Source organism: Sarcophilus harrisii, chromosome 1, assembly GCF_902635505.1.
Source record: "Sarcophilus harrisii chromosome 1, mSarHar1.11, whole genome shotgun sequence".
In the NCBI taxonomy this organism is placed as follows: domain Eukaryota; kingdom Metazoa; phylum Chordata; class Mammalia; order Dasyuromorphia; family Dasyuridae; genus Sarcophilus; species Sarcophilus harrisii.
The window spans coordinates 338315467-338327491 of NC_045426.1; the positions used below are offsets into that span (position 1 = coordinate 338315467).

At 34.9% G+C, this 12025-nt stretch overlaps 1 protein-coding gene across 2 annotated transcripts in view; it reads right to left on the minus strand.

Moving 5' to 3' along the window:
- Positions 1-12025, minus strand: part of KCTD5 (potassium channel tetramerization domain containing 5) — a 100925-nt gene that overhangs the window by 87707 nt on the left and 1193 nt on the right. The window lies entirely within an intron of this gene.

Here is a 12025-nt window from a genome sequence, read left to right on the forward strand (position 1 = left end):
AAGGAAGAAGAAGAACAGGGAAAAAGGAAGTTATTTTGAGAAATCAAATCAACAAAATAATCGATCACAATTCCTGAGGATTTATGATGAAATGTTACCCTCCTGATTGAGACTCAGAGCATAGAATGAGATATACTTTGAATATAACCAATGAGAAATTTTATTGTTTTTGACTATACGTTTGTAATGAAGGTTTTGTTTTCTCAATTTTTCATGTAAGTAGAGTGATCTTTTTTGCAAATAGCCAATTTTCTAAAAAAGAAAAGTAGAATGGGTTACTTATTTCATTTACAGACTACAAAGAAATCCAAATTACGAACCCGAAATATGTCACAGAATGTATGCTTGTTCAGGTACAGACCATGTTAAATGGCCTTCCAATTTTGAGACAGTGATAATATAAGTGCAAAAGTTAGGATGGAAAAGCAAAGGTTCTAAGACAGCTCCTGTTTTGGGTGATATGGGGAAATGGGAGGGGACTGATGTCACATTTGCTTACTTAGCTTTGTTTATGATTATTAGGAACACTTTTGCTTTGGGGTTTTTTTTGTTTGTTTTTTGTTTTTTTTTGGAGAGAGGTCGTTTAAAAAACATGTTCCTAGTATGCACCTGTTGCTGCAAATACAATTCAGTCTTGCTTTATTTTTCTGCTATGAATTCCTTTGAGTATAATCCCCATAAGAGAAAGAGCAAAATATGTGTTTAATAATAAACACACACATGCATACATATGCATTTAATATCACATATATTCATAAACATATACATTTACACAATACTTTTTGGCATGATAGAAATGTCTTCAAAAATCATTTCAAAAAATCTCATATCTAATTTGTTTGAGGAACTTGGAGTTTTTCCATAAATGACATCATAGAGATGGCACTCTTACCTTCTCATTGCAATTTGGAGCATCTCATGCTTCAAAGTCTTCTCCTATCCCACATCCCACAATGAGTTTAATGGAAGGAAGGTCTTTCCTCAAGAAATAATGAGAGAATGAAATAACTCTCAGTGGAGGTCAGAGAGGAATAGAGTTGGTAAGAGCTTTGTTGTACCTTCAAAGTTCAGGGTAATGTCAAAAAACTAAGTGCCAACTATTTGACAAGCACTGTGCAAAGTATTAGGGAGTCAAAGAAAGGCAAAAGAAAGTTCTTGATCTCAAGGATCAAGAATAAAAATTAATGCAGTGGAGGGGAGAAACAAAAACAATGTACAAATAAGATACAGTGTGAATTTGAGAAAAGCAAAAAGAGAAGGCAATCATAACGGATAGGATAGGTGATAGAGACTTCAGAAAATGCTTCTTGAAGAGAATGGAATTTTATTTTAGACCAGATGAGGAGAGATGTCAACTGGAAAGCTGCTGCTGTAACAGTTCAAACACAAGCTAACAAGAACCTGAATTGGGTGCTAGTGATGAGCAAAGAAAAGAAAAGAGCTTATACAAGATGTTTCAAAAGGAGAATCAACTTCATTCAACAAAAATTTGGAGCAGGGGTGGGAAGAAGGGACAGAACTCACAAGGAGAGTAATAACATAAAACCCTCTGTTACAAATGAGTTCTTTTGATCAGATTTTTGCCCAAAGAAGGGGTCCTTGATGTTCTGAGGAAGGCAGGCCTGAAACCAGTGGGGACCTAGGGAGCTATCCAACAGTCATAACCACCTCTCAGAGAGGGGCCTCATTTAGCTACATGGCAGTATATTTCCCCACCATGGGAAAAGGGAGCAAGATCAGAGGGGGACTTCAGACAGAATTAGGCTAGAGAAGAGAGATAAGGCCCTCAAGTCCTCACTCCAGGGTCACATCTTACTATGGAAACCTTAACCTCTTCTATCCCAGATAATATACCAGAAAACAGGGCAGTGGGTACTGAGAAACAAATAGGTATCTGACATCTATCAATATTAAACTTGTCCAGTGACAAACAAGTAGAAATACTACTAGAGATTCTGAACTCTATAGCTGTGGATATTTTTTTTAATCACAAAAGAGACTAGATTACAACAGTCACAGCTAAAGAGTGTGGTTTGCAGGGTTTTCTTTTCAATGCTAAAGGAGTTGGCAGAATTGATTTTATTTGCCACTCACAGTCCTAGTTAACTCATCTCCTTTATGACTATGTTCCTGACAGCTAACTGTTCACCAAAGAACTCTCTGGGGATTATTGAAAGTCCTATGCTATTTCCCATAAGTAATTTATACTTGCATTTCTCTATATCCATATTGAATATATCTCTGGCCATCCTCACAGTCCAACTCCAACTCTTACCCCAAGACCAATATCCCTTACTGATGAAAACCTACCTTCTCTAATCCAATGCAGACCACCCACAGAGCTCTTTTTCCATCTTCATGACATGCCAATGCCCATTTATGCTCTATGCCAAAAAATAGCTCAATTCAAATGTCACATCCTACAAGGACCCTTCTTAATACTGCCCTGAGCAATAAGAATCTTCCCCTTGGAAATCACATAGCACATGCTACTCTCTGATGTATTTATGTAATATGTTGTTAGTTTGCTGGTCTTTCGTGTTCAAAAAGATCAAAATAACATCACTGTGACAGAGGCATAGAGCGTCCAACCATAGCTGATGAGACCAATACAAATTCAGAAGGCAATACCACAGGTCAGGCAAAAATAATCCACATGAACATTCAATATGTTATTTCATTTTTGCATCTGTATATTATGCCCCATAGGGCTGAGAAGCTGCATGAAGTTAAAGACTGTGTCTTAGAAGAACTTTGCATTTCTTCCAATGCTAATGCAGTGCTCAGCACATAAGTAATGACTAATGTCTGATAAGAGAATAGTCACTGAGTGAAGTGCTTCAGCATACATGGAATAATAACCAAAATAAATCTAACAGATATTTATTAAGTGTCCAGTCCTCATGTTAGACACTGGGGAAAATACAGATGCATAAGGCTAAGTACTCCCCTATAACTTCCCCCGATATGATATCCAATCTTAAATTTTCAATTTTCAATTACCTAGCAGACAGTTTTTACTGAATCCTGCAATTAGTTAGATGGTCCCCGTCCAACATCTGCAATTAAATATTATCAAAAACTGAACTCTTCCTCAAAACCTTCCCCCAACTTCTCAATTGATGATAACTATTAGATGATTGAAAACTCATCTTTGACTTGTTACTCATCTTTGACTTGTTTCTATCTCTCACCATCCATATAAGTACTTATTCACCCTCTCCTTTTAATTTCCACTCTAACATCTTTTTTCTTTGACTACATTACTATAATATATAAATGCTCTTCCTTCCAATTCTTCCAGCGTTTTAGCACACATTACTCTAATTCTGGTTCATTGTAACAAATTGTTTTTTCTTCTTCCTTAAGAGTTATTTTCTAATGTGGACTTTAAGTTACTTAGATGTTTCTACAGTGAAGAGGTTTGGGGTAAACACTGATGTAATGAATTAAATCGATATCTGGCTAGATGCATCAGCATATTCCCTATCTTTCAGTGTTCCATGTGATGCCTCCACATCTGCAGCACCAAAGCAATCACAATGGCCTTGTTCAAATATCAAGTTCTCTTTGGGCTACTTTGAGTTGTGGAGGTTTGTTTCTCCCCAAACCGAATTTTGTCTGAAAACTACCCATTCCTAAAGTAATCTTGTTTTCTATTTTTTTTTAAACTCCTAAACTCCCTCCAAGTATCTTTTCTTTCCAGTTCACAATTTGTTGCTGTCAAAATTATATTTCTAATGAATGGCTCAGACCATGCCAATTGGCTCCCCAGAAATTTTCAGTGCCTTCCTCAAAGATTTAATTCTTAAAACTGAAATTCAAATTCCTTCACAATCTCACAATCTCTACAGCCTTTTCTCCCACTACACTTATTCATCAAAGGAAGGAAGTACACCGAGATAAGACACTGGATTAGGGCTCAAGGAGGCCAAGTCCACAAATCTTGCCTGTGGCAATTACTAACTTATGTGAACCCAGACATATCATAACCTTTCAGAAGTCCCATTTCTTCAACTATCAAATGGGGATAATACTATTTCTATTCAGTAATACTACATGCACTGCCTACCACATGGTGGTAGTGAAAAGAAAGCCTTATTAACCAATAAAGAACATTAGAAATAGGAACTAGCAGTTAATATTCTAACCAGAATGAACTACTCCCATCTCCCATTCTTATCTTGCAAGCTGTGTCTCTTTGCAAACTTTATTTCCTCACAATATACCACTACTCCATTTGCTAAAATCCCTTTCTTTTTTTTCTAAGCACAACTCCAGGGGTATCCAGGAAAGTTTTCTTGAGTTTCTCATTTGAGTGATTGCTCCCTTCCCAATTTCTTGCTTGACCTCCCCCCCGACATTTTTACACTTATATTCTGCTCTGTATCACATAATTTGATTCTAAACCTAATCTCCCCTTCCTCCAAATTTAAGTGGAAGGCATTTTGATATATAGAAGTTTCTTAATTTAGGTTTTATGAATTTTTAAAAACATTTTAATAACAATATTTCAGAAATCAGTTTCCCTTCCAAACCAAGGTACATATTGTTATTCTGAAAAGGGATGAGCACTAGACTGTCAAAGGGGTCCATGACACAGAAAATAGTCAAGAACCCTTTGTCCAAAGAAATATCATAAACAAAGCCCTCCTTAGTGGGTATCTTTTCCATACAACTTGCTACAACCTATTTGCAAACCCTGGCTGTAACTCTTCTTCTGAATTTATAATTTACCAACATCTTTGCCAGTCCAAGATGGAACTGAGCAACAGAAAAAACATAACTAGAAGTCAAGACTTAATTCCAGCTCTCCTACTATCTGTGTGTCTCTCTGAAGTTTCAGTTTCTCTGTAAAATAAGCAAGTCAGACTAGATGATCTGTAAGGTCTTTTCTAGTTCTAACATACCATAAACTTTAACAGTGAGAAAAACTCAAGTCCTCTAGAAGGCAAGAAGGATTCCTTAAGTACCGCTAAGTACCAAGCATTTTACAAATTTTAATCTCACTTAATCCTCACAAAATCCTAGAGAGATAAGTACTAATATCCTCATTTTACAGATGAGGAAAGTGAGGCAAACAGAAGTTAAATGGCTTGCCCTGGGTCACACAGCTAGTAAGCTCCTGAGAGTGAATTTGAATTCAGCTCTCTATCCACTGAACCATCCAGTTGTCATCTAACTAGTAAATTCCTTCTTATTTAGCTTACCACAACCTAATCTTTTTTTTTATACTTCTCACAGTGTGCAGGTGAATGTGTGTATATACACATATGCTTGGCTCATACTATGTTATTTTTAGATAGTTAATTTTAGATAGTTAATGTGTTGCTTTGGAATTCATAGGATCATAGAATTTTGGTTCTCAAGAACTATTTCTTGAGCAACTTTATGTATACAGCAGACCTTTTAATAAACATTCTGCTTCTTCAGCAACAGAAAGTGTTGACCTTTTCTACCCCCAAGATTCAAATCCAAGAAGATGTATAAAAATCTTTACTGATTTCAATTGTGAAAATGGTACAAAGAGAATTTTAAATATCTATTTATTCATTGTCTAGCATATTAAGAAATACTTCCCTCCCCTATACATAAAAATTATATTCATCTAGATAAAACTTTTAAATACTGTACTCATCTAGATTAATAAGAAATCTATGATTTACTATTAAGTGGCACAATGTTAAAGTCCTGCATCCAGAGTCAGGAAGACCTGAGTTTTAAAATTCACCCTGAGACACTTCCTGTGTGACTCTGGATCAAGTCATTTAATATCTGCTTACCACAGTTTCTTCAATTATAAAAAGATAAAGATAATTGCACCTAACTCCAAGAGTTGTTCTAAGGATAAAATGAGATATTTCTAAAGCACTTTGCAAACCTTCAAGCATATAAATAAACGAATTGTATTTGTTTGGACAAAGGTGAGACCCCAATAAACTTTTCATTCTGCTAACAAAGAAAAAAACCTGAGATAAATAAAGATGCTATTTATTTGACATAGATACAGAATTTCAGAGTTGTAAGAAACTTCAGAGGCCATCTATTCAGCTCATCTTCAAAAAAGGAACCACATGGACAATATACTCAACAAGGGATCATTCAGCCTTGATTTGAAGATCTCCCAGTTGTATCAAGATATGAATTAATCCTAGGCCAATTATATTAGCTGTGAATAAAGCTAACACTAATTTAATATCAACCACTTAATAAAGTAGAATCAAGAATCAAGAGCAATTTATCCTGTTATTCATTCATTTTTAGTTATGTTATCTAGAATCCAAATATGCTTAAGTGAGCAATAATAAGAAATCACTGTGAAAGAGTGAAAGATGGGAAAGAAATTTATATTCTGAAAACACTGTGCAAGTAGGGAATCCACTGTATTTCCAGTCCTAGCACAGTACCTGGCACAAAGATTTTGATTATCATTATCAAACCCAATGGGCTCTTACAAATGACCTAAACCAATCATTTTGCAAATGGAGAAATTGAAGCTCAAAGAGAGAAAGGAGCTTGCCCAAAGTGAAAGGTGAGAGGAGTTAATAACAAAGATGAGGCTAGAATCCAATTCTTTTGAGACACAGCAAACTTAGATTATTTCAAATGTCTGTAATTTCCAGCCATTAGAACTATTACAAAAAAGGCCTCCCATTATACTAAAGCATACATTTTTTTAAAAAGGGTACCAGTATAAGAGATGGTAGATTAAGCTGAAATGGTTCTACATATAAGCCAAACTTAAGCAGTTCAGCATAGATTAGGGCGTTGCAGGATATGCCCACAATTGCATAGCCTTCCAGTAAAGAAATGTGATTTTACTTTTGATCAACTACATAACAATAGAGTAGTAATAAAAATCTAAATCTATAGCCACTATCAATTTAAAGAAGTTAAAACACATTAGCTATAAATGTAAATTTTATAGATAAGCCATATTCTATCATGTAGTTAAATCTCATCTTATGTCATGCCATTTCCGAAAGGTGGAAAAGTAGAGCTAAACTAGCAATGATGGTATGAACATCTAATGCTAAAATTTTTCAGGCCAGATTTCTCAGTCTGTGGAGCACCAAAAATCTTCTGATCATGAATTCCAAATAGTAAACCAAGGTTCTAAAAATGCATTTGTGGATACTATAATAACTTCCTGCCACCAAATTTTCTTCTCTCTCAAAGTAATCCTTCTGTAGCATATATTTGACTTCACAATCCCAATAAACTTTGGACAGAAAATGCCATCTGCACCCAGAAAAAGAACTCTATAGATTGAATGTAAATCAACACATGCTAATTTTTTCTGTTTTTTTTCTCTTGTGAATTTTTCCTTTTGTTCAGATTTTCCCCCGAACAAGATTCATAAAGAAATGTGCATCTGAAAAAAGTTAATATATATGTATAACCTGAAAAAAAATAATAAATATCAAGTCCTAATTTAAAAAATATATATATCTAACTTCAGAAATTATCTCAAAAACTCTCAGAAGTCTTCCCCAAAAAGGTTGCTAGCAATCCAACTCCAAATTGCTTTTCCAACTTAACTTCGTGATCTTCCCTCTAAACTCCATCCAATCTGGAATATTCATAATTCTCAGATATCAACCTGCCCACAACTCTCTCACATCTTTTAATAACATACTTTTGAACACTTTTTCCATTCTTCAAGCCTCAGCTCAAGTGCTTTTCTATAATTCTGATAACCAGAAAGCATCCTTCCCCTTTGAATCTCTCAGATCACTCAACCTTTCTTACATACTTAAACATTTTCTAATTATAGTACTTCTGTATGTCTGTTTGCCTTACTATATAAACTTTTTGGTTAGAACAATGAATACTTTTCATCTTTATTTCCTTCCCAGGGAAATCATCCTTTAGATAAGAATGAAGCTAAAGGGAGGACAGACAAAAAAAAAAAAAAAAATTATATATACATATATATAAACAGTTTATAAAAATTTCTAAAATACGAACTCTTTTTTCCACTCAACACCATACCTGGCCTCTAACACCACAATCCCCCATGTACTACTTGAACAGAAACAGCATTAAGGAAAACAGGGATAACAAAAGCAACTGGATTGTATCAGGAAGAAGTTTTGTTTGAAATAAGGGAATTTAAAGACCGAGTTTCAACATTCATGAAAGATTTTAGGATACCTATTCACTTTTTAAAATAAAATCCTGGGCCTTATTACCTTCCCCAAAAAACAAATGAGAAAATATCACTAAGTCTACTTTCCCAACTGTAAAATTCTTGATGAGAATAATCTACTACTTGATGAAGGTTTAAGAGTACAGGCAAAATTCCAATAGACTTGTGATGGAAAGAGCCATCTGCTTCCAGGGAAAGGACTGTAGGGATTGAATGTGGACCACAACATGGTATTTTCACCTTTTTTGTTGTTTGCTTGCTTGTTTTTGTCTCATTTTTTCCCCTTTTGATCTGATTTTTCTTGTGCAGCATGACAAAGGTGGAAATATGTTTAGAAGAATTTCATTTGCTATCTGATGGGAGAAGAGAGGTAGAAAAAGAGGAAAAAAAATTGGAACACAAGGTTTTACAAGGGTGAATGTTGAAAACTATCTGCATGTAATTTTTACTTAAAGCTTTTTATTTTCAAAATGTACATTAATCCTTACAAAACCTTGTGTTCCAATTTTTTCCCTTTCCCCCACCCCCTCCCTTAGATGGCAAGCAATCCAATATATGTTAAACATGATAAAAATGTTAAATTCAATATATACATACATATTTATACAATTATCTTGTCACACAAGAAACACCAGATCAAAAAGAGAAAAAAAAATCGGAAAGAAAACAAAATGCAAGCAAACCACAACAAATAGTGAAAATGCTATGTTGTGATCCACCCTTACTTCCCAGAATTCATATACCATAAGCCATTCACCAACTGATGAGCATCAATTCAGCTTCCAGTTTCTTGCCACTACAAAAAGGGCTATCTGCATGTATTTTGAAAAATAAAAAATTGTTATAATAAAAAAAAAAAGAACAGGCAAACTTTCAAAATGTAATTACATAGTAATAATTATATAGTAATTACATCTTTATGGGTCATGAAAATAACTGAAAATTCCCCCACTGGCATCCATGTAATCTCAAGATCTAAAAGACAGCTCTCAACATGTTCAATGGATTTCCTCTGATGGATTTACAGAAAAAAATGAACAAAAATCTGCAGGATAAGAAATTATGGATAGGGTGTAATCTGCACCGCTGGGAATACCCACATCAATGAGATCACATATCCAAAGTATTGAAATCGTTCTCTCCCAGTACAATATAATACCCATAACAGAAGCATAATAAACTAAATTATTACAATTCATGAGGATAACAGATACATCAGTAACTCCTAGAAAGTTCACCAACTCAGAACAAATTAGTAAAAAATTACTGTCCTGTGAATCCAGCCATTCTCTAAAGTGCAACTAGAATTATGTTCAAAAAGTTATCAAACTGTGCATACTCTTTGATCCAGCAGTGTTTTTTATTGGGCTTATATCCCAAAGAGATCTTAAAGGATGGAAAGGGGCACACATGTGCAAAAATGTTTTGGCAGCCCTTTTTGTAGTGGCAAGAAACTATAAAACGAGTGGATGTTCATCATTTGGAGAATGGCTGAGTAAGTTATGATATATGAATATAATGGAATATTATTGTTCTGTAAGAAACGACCAGCGGGATGATTTCAGAGAGACCTGGAGAGACTAACATGAACTTATGCTAAGTGAAGTGAGCAGAACCCAACAATATTATACAACGATAAATTCTGATGAATGTGACTCCAATTATAAGATGGTTCAGGCCAGTTTCAATGGTCTTGTGATGAAAGAGCCATCTACATCCAGAGAGATTGTGGGAACTGAATGTGGATCACCACATAGTATTTTCACTTCTTTGTTGTTTACTTGCATTTTCTTTTCTCTCTCATTTTTTTTTCCTTTTTGATATGATTTTTCTTGTGCAGCAAGATTATAATGGAAATAGATATAGAATTGTACAGGTTTTAATATATGTATGGGGGAAGGAAAAAATTTGGAATACAAGGTTTTGCAAAGGTAAATGGTTGGGTGTGCAAGTCTTCACCTCGAGGTCAAGGATTGAAAAAAATATGTTTTGAAAATAAAAGACTGGGGCAGTTAGGTGGCGCAGTGGATAGAGCACCAGCCCTTAAGTCCTGAGTTCAAATATGACCTTAGACACTTAACACTTCCTAACTGTGTGACCCTGGGCAAGTCATTTATTTAATCCCAATTACCTTAGCAAAAAAATAAAAATAAAAGAAAGCATTGCAAGGGACAACTCCTACCATAAGCAAATAACTGTTGTAAAGCTATACTCGATTATAAACTCCGAATAATTACAGCTATTCAAAAAACAAATGAGTTACTGTATGAGACACACATGTCCAACCACAAAACATACACACACACACACACAAAATTAAGAGTTGTTCAAACAGAAACTTTATTATCCTTTATGGAGGAAATAGAGGGATGTTTTAGTCACAGAGTTGGACTAGATAAACTCTCAAGTCCTTCCTAGTTCTAGGGATTTTAGTTTTAGAAAAGGTAAAAGTTAAAGTTTTCATTTTCTAGTCCAAATTACACTGCAAGTTAGTAACATGTATTCCATAATTCAAGAATGGGAACCAGAAGCAGTTTGTAGGAAACAGGAAAAGATAAAAGCATTTTAAGTTTGGAGATTTTTAAGAATTAAGGATCTTGAGCAGTACAGTTTTGTACAAGGGTAACAATTTGAAGCAGATAAATGGTCAAGAAACGTTTTATTGTATAAGCATTAAATTAATGAAGGGCAGTTTACCTAGGCCAACAATCCATAATCCTTTCTAGGGCACTGAAAAACAACAAATGTGTTGTTAAGTTAAAGGATAAACTGAAGAGGGCTTAGACTTAACTCCTAATCCTTCATAACACCATTAAAGGGTGCCTTAGCAAGATAAAACCTCTTTCAGAAAAATCATATTAAGGGGAAAAAGCAGGTCAAAATAAATGCTATATAAAAAACTTGTTCCTAAAGAATTCATTGTCCCAGATATTGCTATTGTGCTCAATGTCAGGCTTCTGGGAAATTAACAATATCTAGCAAGATCTACATATATATATATATATATATATAGTTATCAAAGACAACAAATAACTATACTTGTAAAGAGAATGGAGGGTGAGCCCTACCCCAGCACTACCTTAAAAAAAGGGGGGAGAGACTGGGGGGGGGAGGGGGGAGGAAAGGCAAAAACAACACAACAAAATAAAGTATTCTGTTAAATAAAGGGGAAACAAAAGCATGAAAATTTTAAACTATAAACTCACAGGCACTTCCCAAAGAGTAAAAGAACATCAATATAGAAGGTAGAAAAGAAAGTGATGAGTGCTGGGGAAGGGTGAGGGGTAGTTTTCACTAGGGGAAGAGTATTGCCTGGACCAAAGCAACTAGGTTGGAAAAAGTTATTGATAACAGGAGGAATTCAAGGCAGATACCAAAAGGCTAGGGAGATTCCTGCAACCTAGTAAACAAAAAAGTGAGACTGGAAATTACAAGGTCTTCCAATTAGAACATTAGGGTAGAAGTGCTGGAGAATGGAATGAATTCAGTGGAATTTAAGTAAGGGAAACTCCAAGGTCCCTTATAACTCAGCTTCCTAAGCTAGTTTAAGAGCCCAAATGGGGTCTCCCAACTAAATGTGGGAGTTGCAAAATTACTATTTATTTTCAATAAATGTTTGATTTATACATTATTTTATATACTGTAGTCATGTAAAATTTCTCTGGTGAAAAGGGATGGCAAGTGGAAAATGTTTAAGAAATCTTGCCTTTTAAGGTAAGTCATCATATGAAGGTCTATTCAATTCAGGGAGGGAATCATTTAGGATGATCTCCTCAATCCGGGGAAGAGAATGATGGGCCTCTCAAAACAAGAGGGTTTATGGGACACCAGAAATGTTTCCAGAGGTAAAGGGAAGACACTTGGAAAGGGATG